The 17,845-nt window shown below is 33.7% G+C and overlaps 1 long non-coding RNA gene across 2 annotated transcripts; it reads left to right on the top strand.

The window, feature by feature from the left end:
• Positions 1 to 1,184: 1,184 nt before the first annotated feature.
• Positions 1,185 to 17,260, top strand: LOC311427536. 2 transcript variants are annotated; one of them, XR_014687409.1, is made up of 3 exons: positions 1,185 to 1,293; positions 11,648 to 11,778; positions 16,794 to 17,260. It is a non-coding gene; the product is annotated as an uncharacterized lncRNA (long non-coding RNA). The 2 variants fall into 2 exon arrangements; XR_014687410.1 differs by lacking the exon at positions 1,185 to 1,293 and adding an exon at positions 1,667 to 1,713.
• The last annotated feature ends 585 nt before the right edge of the window (positions 17,261 to 17,845 follow it).

The raw sequence follows: 17,845 nt of genomic DNA on the forward strand, positions 1-17,845 counted from the left end.
AAGGTTGCTAGTGTCAGCCATACAGACAAGACCTTTCAGGATGTCAGAAAAGAACCTTGGTGACGCACATTAACACCCACACGCTCCTTTATGTCACTTCCAATTTACTTTATCTTAAATTGTCAGCTAGCAGAGCTCACTCCCATATTAATAACTAGGGGTTTGCATCCAAGCCAGGAAAAATAAACCCTGCTGATAGCTTCATGAGGCAGCTGGCTTGCTCTAAGGAAAGCCAAAAGGGAAAGATTGAGCTCTCAGTCTTTCTTAGTAGAGAGTCTGCAATATTAAGGAAAGAAAAAAGATGGTATGACTTACAGATGGTCTATGTGTTGCATGTAGAGAAACATTTGCATTTTCTTATTTTCTCTACAGATTGTTCAATAAGAGAGTGATTTGATTCTTTTACATTACTGGACTACAAAAGGAGACATTGAGGCCAAATATTAATACAAAATGCTCCCATAAGATGGAAAAAATTCTACCAACCCGTAGTTTACATTTCTCCATGGTATTACTAAGTATTTAATCCTCCTTCTTAGTCCTTTTTCCAGTGTTAGAGAAACTTAATAGGCTTGATTCACTTTTTGAATTAAGGTGATAGAAGCTGAGCTGTGGGACTTGGTGTTGGAAACATTTTTGAGGGTAAATCAACACCACCAAATGCATCTCAGCCAAACTAGCAAACAGTCCCTCAAAATACATATCTATTCCTGCTCCAGAGGGGAGGATGCAAGTCTAAGTGCTCAAGAGAAGCTGATGCGTCCAGTCCTGTAGGTTTCTTGCAGTGGATCACAGTTGTCCACTGGGGAAACTCACAGAGGTCCTTCAGCACTCCCCATGGTAACTTCATCTTCCTTCTTTCTTGTATCTAATCAGGTGAATAAAAACCCAGATGCTAATTCCTGATGTTTCAGCTAAAGAATGTGTAGTTACAATTTTAGCTGAATCCTCACACACCTTCCTAATAAAGAAGGAAAAAAAAAAAAAAAAAAAAAAAAAAAGAGAAAAAAGAGGAGAAAAGGAGAGAAGAGAAAACAAACAAACAAACAAAAAAAACCACCACCATCACCACTACCAAGAACTTAATCGTGTTTATTGGAAAGATTAGAAGCAAATGTACTTTCATTTGGTTGGTTTTTAAACCAGCTGCTTGATAATTTTTCTGGAATGACTACTTGATTGTAATTTTATTAACTGCAGCTGTAACCCTTCATTCAGGTAATTGTCAAGCTGAAGTATCCTCTTTTTTACTCTTTGCATGCAATGGAGTGGATTCCATGACTGTAGTCATTGGTAAGTCTTATCACCTACTTAATTGTCTGCTTTACCTGCTCATTTATAAATAAATAAAACATATAGATCTGAGTAGCAATCTTATGGTCTTCTTTCCTTTCACAAAAGTGATCTTTTGGTTGAAATAGACTAAATAGCAACCAAATCTGCAGCTGGATACCTGTTGACATGGGAAAGATTGAACTATCTGCCATATGTAAAATGTTGAGAGGAGTAAGTAGAGAGAAGTTTTACAGAACGGTATAATGTTTATTCAGATTCCTGGTGAGAAACAGCTCTATTAATGTATCTCTGCTGAGGTGAATGAGTTTAGCACAGGAAATAACTGAGCTAATTGTCAATAATCTAATGCATTTAACAGCTGATGTCTGATGGGTGGAGAAGGTGGGCTGTAGCTACAACTGGCAGAGACAACCCAAAGTAAGGATATTGCAGAAGTGATTTATATGTTACAACAAAAATGTTGCCTTTGGATTTATCTCTATTAGGCTGGTGTAGTTATGCTTGATGTGATAGCAAAAAAACAAAAATATATTTGCAGGATTATTGTTGGTTTTGACAACAAAACATGGTTTAGCTACTCTCCATAAGTGAAGCAAAGCATTTTCTCTGTTGGAGTAATTTGCAAAAGTATATAAAGTGATGTTAATGAAAAAAATATACATTTATGAAGGATATATCTGTAATTTACCTTTTGAAGTTTAATGCAGAATTTCAAGTAGTCATTTCTATTTTCAGGTTCTTATGGTATCTGTCATAGTTACATTTGTTGACCTAAGTTAAAGAAATTTGTCTGTAGAGTATGTTTTCTAAGGATTGCAGCACAGAGATGCTGTGTTACACCGCGGTAATCATACTTCAATTAAGCATAGTTTTTTTGTTGCTGTTGTTAATGAGTACTTGTTGTTGTTAATAATGTTGTATCATGAACATGTATACTCTGCAGTGGATACTGCACTGTTGCTTAGAACTTTGGTCTCATCTAAAAGTCTCAATTCTCATCTAAAATCTCAAGAATTTTCAACTTAATATGACTGCATAGAAAAACAACAGGGAGATAAAAAATAAACCATAGATGCAATAGAGAAGAGGCACTTACTGTTCTGAACACTGATTGGTGTTCAGTCCACATTGCTTCTTGTTTTCATTTGTCACCATTGTTTCCCAGACTGACCTGTCAGGGGGACGTAAACAAGCTCTTTGAGAAATACAGCTGGGTTCTTCTCAGCATCTCCAGCAACCTATCAAGTTGTTCTCAGTACACTAATATTATCATTTTAGGCCAAACTGACAGTCTTGGTCATGTCTTCTTGGTCATGGCTTCAGTTCAACTACATCTGTAGAAAAGTACTGCTTAGTCACAGGTGAGATGTAGAATCTGTTCCTAAATTGTTCTTTCCATGCACTAGTGATAATTAAAATATATTCAGAAGAAAGCATTGTTAAAAATAGTTTATCTCACAGGAAATTGACACACCTGCTGAAATCATTCTGAACTACTCTCTTGCAGAATAAACTAATATTAAATAAGGTAAAGACAATCAGTGTGGTTCAGAGATGCTAGCAGTTCTAATTATTGTATTATCTTTAACTAGAAGATGCTCTGCACAAGAGTGATCCTGACATACTATACTGAAACATGTTAAATTTTCAATGCAATGCAAAGGTCTGAAACCATACTCATTGGCTGGTGGGGCATGTTTTTGTTTACAAATACTGGTCTTACATTACAAACACTCTTTTTTTTCCCCCTGTTGTTCCATCAGTGCATCAAGACGTAACAAAGTTCGCTATATCTGTTATAGGACAAGATGTTTTCTTTTGTTAGATTACCCTTCTAGGGTTAAATGCATAGCAAAGGAGCAAAGGAGACAATCCAAGTGTTGTGTTTTTTTTTTTTTTTTTTTTTTTTTTGTTTGTTTTTTTAAAAAAAAAACATACCACGCTTTAGGTCACATTAATCTTAATAAATAAATAAATAAATTTTTAGATACTGACTGCTTTGTGTTAAAAATGACATCATTAGAATTACAAGAGTTCTGTTTTATATATTTTTGGCAAATAATTTCGTATATTTTTAAAATTCAGGTCCTGAAGTAAAATAGGCATCTTGTGTATTTCTCATATCTCTTGTCTGGAGAGAGTTGTACTTTTATTGTTTCAGACTGAGTTCTTGCTGTTTTATCTTCTTTTCCTAATAAAAAGACTCCAAGGCTGGTGATGTGTTTTCCTCCCTCCCTCCCTATATATTTTTTGATGTTCTCTAGAGAATACAGGCAGGTGAATAATATCAAATGTTATCTGTATATCACCCTTGCTCAACATGATCTCAAAGAAGAAAATGGAAAGAATGACATCTGTCAAGAAGCTAAAACCACAACTTAATCCATAATTAAACAGTACTTTCACATGACTGAGCAAAGAGCAAACATCTATCACTGTTCTCTGATGTTCTTTTATAAAACTTATCTCAATTTGAAAGCTTATTTTAGCGGTGGGCTTTTCCCTGTTAGCATTTTCAGCAAAATTTTAGATTAGTAAGCATTGAAATTATTGTCCCTTTCCCTTTCCTCTCTAATATGTTGTCATATGCTTATGCCTACTACTATGGCATAAACACAGGAATGCACAGAATTTCAAAGAAATACTGACACAAGTAACTCAAGAACATGTTAACCTCCTGTTACCTGGAGGAAGAACTGCTCCAAAGAGATCTTTTCTCATTTGTTCAGAAAGAAATGGAAAAGAAGAGGTAAGAGGTGGCGGTAAGGGAAGAAAAGGTATCATTTAGAGAGAAAAAAAAAAAAAAAATCTTGATGCATCCTTGCACACTGATGGGGCTGCTTTAGTGTGGAGTGATGTGGAGTAAGATAGGATGAAATAAATTCAAAGCCACAAAAGAAATGTGGTGGGACCACTCCTGTGACTGGAGTGTTGCAAAGGATGGCTATAAGCTTTTCAGATGGACAGGTAACAAAGTAGGGGTGGTGGCGTGGCTGTCTATATTAGAGAGTGTTTCAGTGTTCTTGAGCTTGGGGCTGGGAATGATAAGATAAAGTCCCTAAGGATAAGGATCAGGAGGATGGCTAACGAAGAGGACATCCTGGTGGGAGTCTGTTATAGACTGCCAAACCAGGATGAAGAGATGGATGAGGCATTCTACAAGCAGCTGGTGGAAGTCACACAAACATCCTAGAGTAGAATCATTAGAATCATAGAATCATTACAGAATTGCTGTTGAATCATTAATCTCTAGTAGACCTACTAACCTAGGGGGATGGTTGGACCAGATGATCTTGGAGGTCTTTTCCAGCCTTAATGATTCAATGATTCTATGAAATCTGAGAAACATATGCATATACTTCTATTGTTTATATTCAGGAGGTAGCCTAGATGTCAGGAAAAGATTCCTACCTTGCACAATCTCCTTCCATGTGAAATTTGTTTCTGTGCACTATTGTTATCATCTCAAATTTTCCTTCTTTCATTTTGGATCCAAATCAGAAATCACAGGCCTAGTGGAAGCCTCAGAGGATCTCATCTGTAGCCCTCTGACTACAGATGCTCTGAACTCTTCCCTCTGAGTTGAGGTTCCCACTTCATGATTATTTTTTTGCTTAAGCACTCCTGTAGTCTTATGCCTAGCAAGTACCTGACTAACTAAATGAGATCGGTCATACTCAAGAAAAAAAGTGTGTCATCTCCCATTTGATTAAACAGATATTAAATAATGGCTTTTTCTAGGGTGATCACTTGTTAAGTCTAAATATTTAAACATAGGAACACTTCAATGCTGATGTTCTGGTAGTAAATCAGACTTTTTATAGATGGACACTTTGCAAAAAATCAACTTCTCACCAGGTTTCTGTATTGAAAATTGTAATCTAGACCTGAGTCTTCCTCAGTTTTCCCAGTTTCCCAGTCTGTAATATATTTATCTGCATAATGTCCACACTGTTCTGCTCTCCGTTTGGATTGCCACTCTTGCAAAACATCTGCCTGTGAGTGTGTGCAGAAGATTAATTCATGTAGCCAGTCTTGCTCATTCTGTTTATAAAGAACTTTTTCAATAAGTGTCTTCTGCCTGCAAATCTTGGCTCTACAGACCACCTGTCCATTTGTTAACAAGCAATGTTGCTGTCCATTTGTTCAAGAAGACTTATTTTGAATGAACAAGAATTTTTGTTCATATATGAATATGAACAAGAATTTTGTTCATATATGCAATGCTTTTATATTGGCTATAAGAAAGCTTTTACCAATCATTTACAAAATAGACCTAAGATGTGCTATTGTGTACTAAATACCTACAAAAACAGCCTCTATGCCATATTAACTTTAGTTATGTTCCTATATACACCTTTTTGATAATATTAATATAAGTGGAAAGTACTACAACAATGTATTTTTTTAAAATATCATAGTAATTCTGTTAGTTTGTTGTTGTTGTTGTTTTCTTTTTTAATTATTTCTAAAATATTTTGAAGGTATAAACCCCCCAATCTATATCAGTGAGAAAATAACAAGCAAGAAAAGCTCTGCACATGAATATATTTTTTTTTCTTTTTAGTTCCTCAATACCTGTTTCTCCTAATTTATTAGCATATTGACATTCCTGCTTTTCCTTTTTACTTTGAAAAATATCAAAGTTTATGTCAGTATGCTGAGATCAGTCTCCCTTTCAGATGGCTCTTGGATACCAAGTACATAACCCTGTATATTGCAAAGGGATAAATTTCATTGTATTCATGTCTTCCTGGACCGGGAAATAATGGCACTCAGTAGTGGTACTGACTATACTGTTTCTCCAAAGCTTATGAAAAAAATAGACTTATGGTAAAATCTTGTTGAATGTTTTAGTAATACTGCACAATATTTGCAAATGGGTTATTTAACTTAAGAAAAATTCCATGTGATATATACATATATATAAAATCTTACTGGTTGTAGAAGAAAAAATAATTAATTATGCAAACACAAATCCTGTCATGTTCTTCAACACAGATGTACAACAGAGGTGTTCAAAAAGACCAAAGTAATGGTCTTTTTGATTCTGTGATGTAATTAAAAGAAATTCTGGTTTCTTGGATTATTTGTTTTCATTTCTGGAAGAAAAAACAACAACAACAAACAAACAAACAAAAAACAATCAAAACAACAACAACAAAAAAGAAACTAATAAACAACAACAAAACATGCAAGCAAGCAAACAAACAAAAACCAGGAAAGTAGATAATTACCATGAACCAGAAAAGAAAAGACTTACAAGAATTCTACATCTGTGTATTGAGGCATGACTCCATTAAAGGTCCAATTAGTGTTTTCAGATAATCATTAATTCATAAGTAGCTTTGGCTGCAAAAAAATATCTCATACTGTTCTAAATACTTTACCTGTACTATCAAAGTAATAATTATTTTGCTAGTCATAAAACATTGAAGAATAACAAAGACCTATGAAGATTACTGCCATTTTAGGATAATGCAGGGCAAAATGTGCATAGTGTAGGCACTGAATGTAGTGTGATGGCTAAGAGAAAGCCACCTACTATGAAGATGTCCAATTTGAAGATATAACAATATCTTACCAGTGAAGAATATAGTCTTGAGAACAGGGCTCTAAAAAGTTGTAATTATAAAGAAACAGCAGGGCAGAAAACAATGTAATTGACCATAAAGAAGGTAAGAAAGAAGAGAGAAATAAAAAAAAAAAATTAAACAAGGAGCCTATTTTTGGAAGATATGGTCACAAGAGATTGCCCCCATTTTATTTCAGAGAAGATTAGAAATGATTAATAAGCATAAGGTAGGTGCTATGAAAACAAGTGATGTGGATGGTGAAGGACCTGGAACACAAGTCCTATGAGGAGTGGCTGAGGGAACGAGGGATGTTTAGTCTAGAGAAGAGGAGGCTCAGGGAGACCTTATTGCTTTCTACAACTACCTGAAAGGAAGGTATGGGGAGCTGGGAGTCAGCCTCTTCTCACAGGTAACTAGTGAAAGATTAGAGGGAATTGCATCAAGTTGTACCAGGGGAGGTTCAGATTAGAAGTTATGAGACATTTAATTTCAGAGAGTAATCAGGCATCGGTATGTGTTGCCCCAGGAACATAGTCCTTGGGGGTGTTCAAGGAAAGGCTGGATGTGGTGCTTAGGGACATGGCTTAGTGGGTGACATTGGTAGTAAAGTGATGGTTGGACCAGATGATCTTGAAAGTCTTTTCCAATCTCAATGATTAAAACTGCACTTTTGATTAAAACAATTCAAATAAAATTGTGGGAAGCAGAACAAGTAAAGTCAGAAGAAAACAGATTCAGGTTACTTTATTTGTTCAAAGGATGAAGCGATCCTAATTAAATAATCTCCTTGATTTGCCTCGAGTAGTAACAGCATTTTCTTCCCCTGGTACTGAAGTATGTTTTACAGTTTCAGAAGCACTCTGTGTTTTAATCCTATTATAGCCTACCAAAATAAACAAGTGTTTTAACATGATTATTTGAGATGTTCCACCTATTAAAGCTGTTTTATTTATTTATTTATTTATTTGACTATATCTATCAATAGATTCTTAATTTTCTTGATCCATAAGATATGAGCATCTATTTAGCTTTCTATAATACTCAAAAGTGTTTCTTGATGAGAATTATGCTGGGTTCAGGGAGAAATTTTATCTATAATATTTTTTAAAGCCTATTTATAAATATGGTATTCTTGAGAGTTACAGCCTTTGGAAGATGGTGGATGGTGAATATAACATAACGCATAATCCTGAATAGATTTTAGTAGAGATGAATAGGGTGTGTATATACTTAAATGAATTCCTCTGAAGCAAAGAATAACAGCACTTGAACACTCCAGAGTGATGTCATGCACTGCCTTTATCTGTCCTTAGTTCATACAGTGGACAGAATGTCTAAGGTTTGTTTCAAACAATGATTGTAAACAGCTGCGTTATATAGAGTTGATTAGTCACATTGGACAAAACACCAGGATTTATTATTGTTATTGTTATTGTTATTGTTATTATTCATAAAACAAAGCCTGGCAAAAAGTGAGGCTGCCTAGTTCAGGATCTTTGGGTATGTTGCCCATGCCACCAGAGATGAACTGCAACTAAGGGAACCTCTATGAAAGCCAAAATATTCCCATTTGCTGGTGTTTAGAGAAGTATAACAGGTATTTATAATTCTTGAAGTGAGTGTGTGATGACCATAAATGATGGTTATTGGACAACCTTTTTAACATGACCTACTGCTAATGTAGTTCTGTAGCAAAGCCCTTTTTCTTCCACAGACGAAATGGATGCATGACCAGTTCTGGACATGACCAAGCTCAACCCTATTACAAACTTAATGGCCTGGTTTGTTTCTGCTGTAGCTGTTTTTCTGTCAGCACAGCCATACTTTCTACCAGACAATACTGATCTTGGCATTTGGTGTTGTCTTATCTTTATCTTTATTTTTTTTTAAGCTTAATCTTGGGGGACTGGGGGACAGGCAGTGGAAGGGAGCTGTCTCCTACTGGCAGGGCTCCACATGGCAAACACGGTCACGATCCTGAACCTGGCCCGGCTAGGACAACAGACCACAACTTTCATAACCAGGAAGCTGACTTGGAAAAAAAAACAAAAACAAAACCAACTATATATATATATATATATAGTTTTTAAAAAGGGTTTTGCTACAGAACTACATTATATATATATATATATATATATATATATATTTATGTATATTTATGTATATGATTTTATCCTAATAATATCACATTTCTGGAAAGCTGTACTTTGAAACTCAATTAGGTGCCACAGCCTCCATTGATTTTCTTAATACATATGTATCTCTAGTGAACTTTTCCACTCATTAGGACCCATTAGCTAGTTTACGACATGATATCATAATCATTAGAGAGTTACTCATTGCTAATTGAACACTTAAGGCTTTTACTATTCTTAATGGAGTAAATTTGTCTAAGGTATGAGGACTCTATTGATAATTTTCCTTACTGGTTAATTTTGTAGTATGTGTTATAAATCAAACTTGTTCTCTGTTAATATACAAATGATGCTGCATATTTGCTTTTGGAAAAAGAGGTCTGTGCAATTGAAAGGAGGATGGGTGTATTAAATTTTTGCTAGGGGGTTTAAGTTGCCTGCTGCTGGTAATTTTCCCAAACTCATTGAAGCTCAAAATCATCAGCTGGCATGTGGTAAAATCTGCTGTTAATTTTGTTTTTCTTTTTTGATTTGAACATAAAGGGGTATATAGCCTGAGACTGTGTGTCGCTTCCCCATTTTATTCTTATAAACCACAGCACATAAACATCGTGATAACACATGTAAAAATGTTCATGTCTGCTGTGAAAGCAGCAGCTAAACATGATCAAATTAAATTCAGCAATGAATGCAGATGAGCTTAAAGGTTGTGTTAGCTCTTGTTAATAACACTGTACGTTTTCACATGCAAGATGTCAATATAGATGGTCTCTACGAAGTCTTGATACTTTATTAAGATTGCAGTGCCTGCGTGTTTAAAATAGTAGGGTATTATCAGTATATAAAGAGAAGCCTACAAAACGTGACATGATGCCATGAAGTGATCCCATACCAATGCTTAAATCAGCTGAGTTATTGTATTAGAGAAACTAATCCTCACAGCAGTCTTTGAAGCAAATTGTACTGATATGCTGTTTATGGTAGTTTTCATTTATGTCTACTATTTTAGAACACATTTTGCCAGGCACCTGACCTTCCAGAGTTTAATCCAAGTAAACTGGATTTTCATTTTTCTTTTCTATTGTACCTGGCCACATGGCCACATTTCCTTTCATTGTATTATTGTTATCTTTTATACGACATAAAGTGAAAAACTGCTCTGCCTTTTACAAGGCAGTGTTTTCTTAGGGAAGGGACATGGTTTGCATTCTAAATCGGCTACAGTAATTTACAAGTAAAATTGCCAAAAATGGCTGAGATGTGTATTGTATATCCTTGGTGAATAACACCTATGATCTTCAATATAGAATAGAAAATCAGACATCTATTCTATTAAACTTCTGATTGCTCGAAATTTGTCCTTACATACATACAAATATATATATAAATATATAAAAATAATAGTGACTAGAGTATTTGGGTATCTTTAGTGCTACAGTTGTCAGCTCTAGTTAGATGTAATAGAGACTGACTGTAACGTGCTTCAAAGAGCTTTAAATAAGGAAGTCAATGCTGTCTTGAAAAATAGAAATTACAAGTGCCTCTACTGGGATATTCTAGGGGGTATAATTGAACCTCATCAGATAATTTTATCATCTGTACCAGTTCCCATTTTGCAGGTCTGCAAGTGTAAAATATCTTAATCTCTAATTTTTATTTTATTATCTTGAATCTTTGAAGGTCATCACTTCAGAAAAACAGTGAAAAGGCTGGAGCAGGATTTTCCAAACTGACTTTAACAGCCAGTTTCCCATCCCCTCAAATCGGGCTTGATTTTCAGCCCTTTATCACTGAGGATTTCCTGAAGAATGGTGATTTTTGAACAAGCTTTAGACTTACTCAAGATTATGTTTGCCTTCAACCTTAAGTTATGTTTTTACTTCTAAATTCTGTCTTTTTCAAAGTATCATGTTCTGTTTTGTCCCAGACATCATTTATAAATCTTGGTCTAAGACTGACCGTAATACTTGTCTGACCTGATTTCTGGTTTTGAACAGCCTGCTGTTTTCACTCCATTGAATGTTACCATTTTACCACTCTTGCAGTGATGGATTAATTTTATTAAATGCCTAGATGATCTTGAAGACATTACTTCAATTTTTATTAATTTTATATTTTAAGAAACAAGTATTTACTTAAACACTATCCTTGAATGATATAATTATACCTCTGCAATATTTCAAAAAAAAAAAAAAAAAAAAAAAAGTGGAAGTCTTATATGGGTTAAATTTACTTGAATTGAGGAATGTTTCCAAAGAGTCAAGTTAGTTCGCCCTTAAAACTTACCATGCTAGCATCCTGTATACTATGTATCCTACAGCCTTTGAGGAATTGTTATATGATGCATGCACATCCCACACTCCTTTGACATCCTGGAAGACAACAGATATATTTATCCAGACTTTCAGTTACTTTTCAGCTTCACTGATTTTCTTCCCAGGCACTGGACAATTTCTTCTATAAAGTAATAGGCAATACTTCTAACTCTCACATTTGTGCTCCAACTCTCACATCCTGCTTCACATTTTGGTTTCTCTGGTGTTCCTTGTGTAAGAAACTTACATGACACAAGAATTATTAATAGCTTTATTTTCCCATTTCACAAACTTTTAGTCAGGAGAAGCATGTGGTTTATTATAGGTATTGAAAGGCAAAGCAGATCTTGGGTCAGCTGATGGAAACAGTGTGGTGATGGCTATTGAGCAGGGACCAGGCTTGCTCCGGAGCTGCCTGCTGGGAATCGCCATTGCTTGGGCAGTGTCCTCTACCAGGTACTGTGCAGAATAGCCACTGGTCTTGAAAATGTGATAAACTGGGTTGATGGGGTAAACTACAGCATATGAAAGACTGTTGGGACATACATACAATTGTGGCATACGTGTTTTTTAATCTTTTGATTCAGTAGCCATACACTCCCTTTTAGGGGTTATATTAGAGGGAGAATTTATTAAATTAAAACTAAAACTGTTGCAAATATAGGCAGTGATATTTTTAATCTGACTCACCAATGAAAAATTGATCTACAAGACTCTCACCAGCCATTATATTTTGTATCTATAGGCACATAGGTATACATGTGTGTTCATGTATAGAAATGTACACAAAATGAAAAAAATTATAATGGGTTATTTTAGTTAAATGTGTTCTGTTATAATCTTTATTCATTTTCAGTTTTATCTTAAACAGCAGTAATCATTTGAATCTCTATTCTTTTAAAAGATCAATACAGAGGCAGATATCAGGGGTTAATAACAACAAGACAGTTCTCTCTAGAAAATGAAGGTACCAGAATCCATATGTGCTGAATTTGACTTCCTCAAAATGTACAGATATTTAAATTCAATCCCTGCTGAAAGACTGATAAAATTTCTTGTAATTCTCAACAATTCAATATAGGATTACTTTTCCACCAAACTCTGGCTTTTTTTTTTTTTTTTTTTTTTTTTTTTCCTCTTTACAAATAGAAATTTACTGTCAGCAATTATGACTCTTGGCTATAAACTTTTGATTTAATTAAAATCTTAAATGCCAAATTAAAAATTCTGAATCTTCATCCAAACATAGACCTAACTTTAGCTGCATGGTTCACAAAGTTGTAGCAATGATATAGACTTCGGTATTAAGGAATGTGTTAATAACAAACCTATTTTCTAAACAGAGACCAAAGTCTGCTGTAACAATTCACTCATTTCAAGTGTATAACTGCACTACCCCAGATTAAGGAGAAATATCTAACTTTGTTAAGTATGAGCTGCAAGAAGTATCAAAGAACAAGGAAGATTAACAAATATTCTCCCTGTATTAAGTGCAGTCTAAGCAAACAAGTTGGTAAAGGACCTGAAGGGGAAGACATACAAGGAGAGATTGATGTCACTAGGCCTTTTCAGCCTGCAAAAGAGGAGGCTGAGGGGCGCTTCCTCATGAGGGGGAGTGGACGGGCATGTGCTGATCTATTCTCTTTAGTGACCAATGATAGGACCCATGGGAATGGTGTCAAGCTGCGGCAGGGGAGGTTTAAGCTAGATATAAGGAACAGGTTCTCCACTGAGAGGGTTGTCACGCACTGGAACAGGCTCCCCAGAGAAGTAGTCACAGCACCAAGCCTGTTGGTGTTTAAGAAACGTTTGGACTATGTTCTTAGTCATATGGTCTGAATTTTTGGGTAGACCTGTGGGGTGCCAGATGTGGGACTCAATGAACTTTATGGGTCCATTCCAACTCAGGATATTCTATGATTCTCTGATTCTGTGAAGGCTGTGCACTTGTGTGAAAAGCATTGCAAAAGGTAAAATGAAATTTAAATTTAAAGTAATTTTGTTGTTGTTATTAAGGTGGAATGGATTTGATACTTCACATTTCCTGAAATAATATTAAAGCAAGAAAGCATTTTACTCTGGCTCAGCCAGTGATCATTGTAGAGGGGTTTATTTTAAAATCCTGGCAACTATCATTGTTATACTTGACTTGTGCATCAACATTGACCAATGGACATTTTGGCTGAGTGGAAACAAATAGTTAAGATTTTGTTCTGTTACATTTTGGTATCTGCAGCTTGCCTGGTGGAATTTTAATGTTCTAGAACTGTGGTATATTTTTACAGTTTTTTTAAGGCATATTATTGTGTGACTTCGAAGGTATTTTTATTTTGAAATGTGTTATATATTTGAGGCTTAAATATTCTTACATGATTAGGTGAAAAATCTGTCAACATTTTCTAGCTCCTAATGAAACGACTGTCATGAAAAGATACTGTTTAGATCTAGTATTAAACATATCTTCCAAATTAACTGCTTTTTTTTTTTCTTTTCCTACTTGTGTTGTAGAAAATGCACCCCTCCTTTACTAGAAATCCCACATCCAAACAAAAACTTTACACTGTACTATAATCTAATTTGTTCAATGTAGCACATTACTGTCGCATATACTATATTAACCTCTTTAATGCACTCCTTTCTCCTAACAAAGATAGACCATAAGAAATACCCTGGAGGACAGCAGGATTTGATTCTTACACAGGTTGAAAATAGTTTCCAAAATTAAGGCTCCCTTTCAGGTCCCACAGCAACAAGCCTCCTACCATTTCAGAGGATGGATTTAATGAAACCCATTTTTAATGAAACCCATCCTCTGAAATGGTAGGTGATGATCAGCTTGGTGATGCCTCTGGATTTCAAGCCACACCTAGATCCAAATGTTGTCCATAAGGGATGGGAAGTCTTGAGCAGGACCAGCATCACCAAGTGACATACCCTCTGAATGTACCTATGGTATTAGGTGATAATATTGATAATATGATGATAATAATTAGTTGATTAGATGTCTTCCAGTTTAGGTAGGTTTTGGCTCTTTGATCTTGTGGTTTGCCTTCAGACTAAAAGACTATGATTTGAACAAGCATGTTTTTTGTTTATAACATTTCTAGCCTGATGCACATGTGATCCTTTGTGTGATTCTTTGCTTCATTTCGCTGGAGTGTATTTACATTTAGGTATGTAGGTGTAGGGTAGTCCAAAGCTGTGCAAATCTTGTTCAAGATCTGAAAGCAGTATATTTTTAAATTTATTTATTTATTTTAAGCAGTCACTTCATAAATTTGTATTTTCTCAGCCTTTCCTTTACAAATTCTATAAGATTTTACATGGAAACGAAAAGTTTTTCTCTACCCCTTAATGTTAAAAAGGTAACATTCAAATCCTGTTGATCTCTATTTGACTGATTTAAATCTTCACTGAAATGATAATTTCCTTTGCTTCGTTTTGTTTTGTTTCTATCCATTTAAAATGCTTTTATTGACCAGTGGTGTTTAGTATCCCAAACTGCAAATATTTTTCTTTCTTAACTAGGTTAAAAATAAAGAAAAAAAATGTAGCTACAGTAAGAAAAAAAAAAAAAAAAGTTTTATAAAGTAATATAAAATGTTATAACTAACACCATAAAGAATGAAATTTATTCTTATTTAATGTTGTCTTGTAAATTAAATATAAAATAGAACTATACAAAATTCTCACTTCAGTAGTTTGCAAGGTAGCAATTCTTTCAAAGGACCTGGAAGTTGGGCATAAATGTACATAAATATTATAAATAAGCTGAAACAAAAAAACATTCACGCTGCTGAATAGTCCCAATTGTATAAGAATAACATAATTTGGTTTGAAACTCAGAGCAGACCAGTAATTTTCCAATGGAAATAAACTAAAACCTTTATCTTTTGGGGAAAATGAGTTCAGAGATTATTCTTTTCAACTCAGTACCATCAATAAACACAGCGCAATAAACACATCAATAAACACAAACACTGCTCAGTGCAGGAGTCTTAATTTTTAGACCTTTTGCATTGTTTTTGTTACTCCTTCTGTGCAGGTTTCTTTTTTACAAACATAAAAATTCCAGTCTTAAAAGTGTTTGCTATCTTGCTTGATAGCAAAGTATTTTTAAAAGACTTCTTTGTGATTGCCTTATCATATCTTTACAAAATACATGTTAACTAGGAAAATCACCAATATCTCATCTGTCTTTTTTTATTATTATTTAATTTTTAATTTAATTATTTTTAATTTATTTAATTTTTATTTAATTTTTAAGTTTTATTTAATCATCTGATTATCTGATTAGTTTATTTAATTATCTGATCATTATTTCATGTTCATCGCCACTGAAAAAACATCTTCTACATTCTTTCTCTATTTGCATAATTGTATCAACATAGTATAATTTGTGTGATAAATTGTTTAGCCTGATCAATCTTTTCTCTATATCTTCAGTTCCCTTTAAGCATGTTTGCTATGTCTATGCACTTTCTTTTGTGTACCTTTGAACTTTTATCTTTAATTTCATCAAGGAAATAGTGTTAACAGACAAGAATATGCAAAGTTCTTCTTATTATGATATCATGATATCTCTGGCTTAGGTGAAACTGGGTGAAAAATCGAACGGAGACAATGGCTGATTTGTAGACTGGTGGGATTAATATTAGAAATAAACTTTTAAAGTATTTTAAAATGCAATATAAAAGCATATAAACTATATATTTTTGCTTATTAGAAAAATGTTAGGAATATTTTCTTTGGTTTTGTTTCATATGAAATTGCAGTAGCATCTCTGATTCAGATTTTTTTTTTCCATGAATTAATTCAGCATATTTTTTTATTTTTAAAATAATTTTAAAGAAAATAATATCAATCAATAAATAAACATAATAAATACTATGAAATAATATTTTTGATTTCAAAAAAATGACTATGGAAAGTACAAACATAATTTTAAGAATTGTAGTCGGGAAGTTATCTTTGTAAATTGTATGGCAAAAAGAAAAGAATCAAAACAACACTGATTTTGTGTATCAAACTCAAAACATATCTTATGAACCATTTACAAGGTCCTAATTACATATTAGAATTATTCTATAAATAACAGGTGAACATATAAACAACAATTTTATAAACAATTTTTAAAGAACTAACCTGAGAAGAGGCAAAACTTGGTCTTTGTAAATAAAATAAAATTAAAAATTCTGGTTTCAGTGGATGAACAACATTTTCTATATTTTGCATTAAAACATTAAGCTGAAATGAGAAATTGCCTCTTACTCATATGAGGGGATGGTGCCTCATATGAGGGGATGATGCCTCTAACTCATATGAGGCTTATGAACTTTAAAGATCATTTTAATGAAACTGTGAATTTCAAATTTGCTACTATCTATGTTTATTTTGATTTTGATTGTATTAATTACAATATTAATATTAATTACAATATTAAAATTATAATTGTTTTAATCTTTTATCAGATAACAAATGCTCTGTTTTGCATCATGCCCTTGAAACTACCCTCATTTAGAACCAACAGAAAAATGTGTTGTCGAGTCTGCAGAAGACTACTCCTTTCTTTTGAAGCAAAGGAAGAAAAAGAGGAAATATTTCTATGGAAGATGTATTTCTAGAAACTACCTATGCCTGTGATAACATGTGAAAATATTGACACAGTTCAGCTTTATTATACTTTACATTCGATCTGAGTAGCACTCATTTGAAATGGTTACATTGTTACATAAAAAAATGTGAACTCATATAATTACCTACCTAATATACAGGAAAATGTACGATGGATGTATATGGTATCTTTTACCTTCTTGCTTTTGAATGACAAAAGAAAAAAAAAGGTTTCAAGTAAATGTTCAAAAACTCAAACAGATTATTTATTTATTTATTTGTTTATTTTCTGGAGCTTCAGCATTTAGCCCAATGACATTTTACTACAGATAATATGCAATAATTTATTTATTTATTTATTTATTTATTTATTTTTCCCTTGAGGTATGTTATTCCTCTATGACTAGTAAGTATTAAAAACAGAAATAAAATACATGGAAAGTGGTTCAGTTTCACATGAAATGTCACACAGTTGCTTGTATTATTCCAGCTGGTTTTCAGAAAGAAAGTTCTTTTTTGTTAATGAGAGTAACACAACTCATCCCATTATAATATCTCTAACTTAATGAAATGAATGTTTGCACATTTCTCCTTCACGTTTTTTCCAAATAGATTGTTTTTGTTGTTTTCTCGTGGCCATAAACCTTATTGTGGAGGAGGTGTCATAGCTGTATATTTTAAGAAGCAAAAAATGAATGGGAAAGCCTGTCTCCATCCACCAGGGATATCTGCTTGATAATGTCCCCAAGGCAAAGAGAAAGTGAAATCCCTTCTCTCACATTTAAGCACAGCTCTCATTAATGTTGCAGTGTTATCTTGTTACTAAAATGTTTTCTGCAATAATTTTTTAGTAGCTTTCATTCATATATCTATAAACATTGGTAAAATAGAATAATTGCTAGTGTTAATG

The sequence above is a fragment of the Aythya ferina genome (assembly GCF_964211825.1).
Source record: "Aythya ferina genome assembly, chromosome: Z".
Lineage (NCBI taxonomy): Eukaryota > Metazoa > Chordata > Aves > Anseriformes > Anatidae > Aythya > Aythya ferina.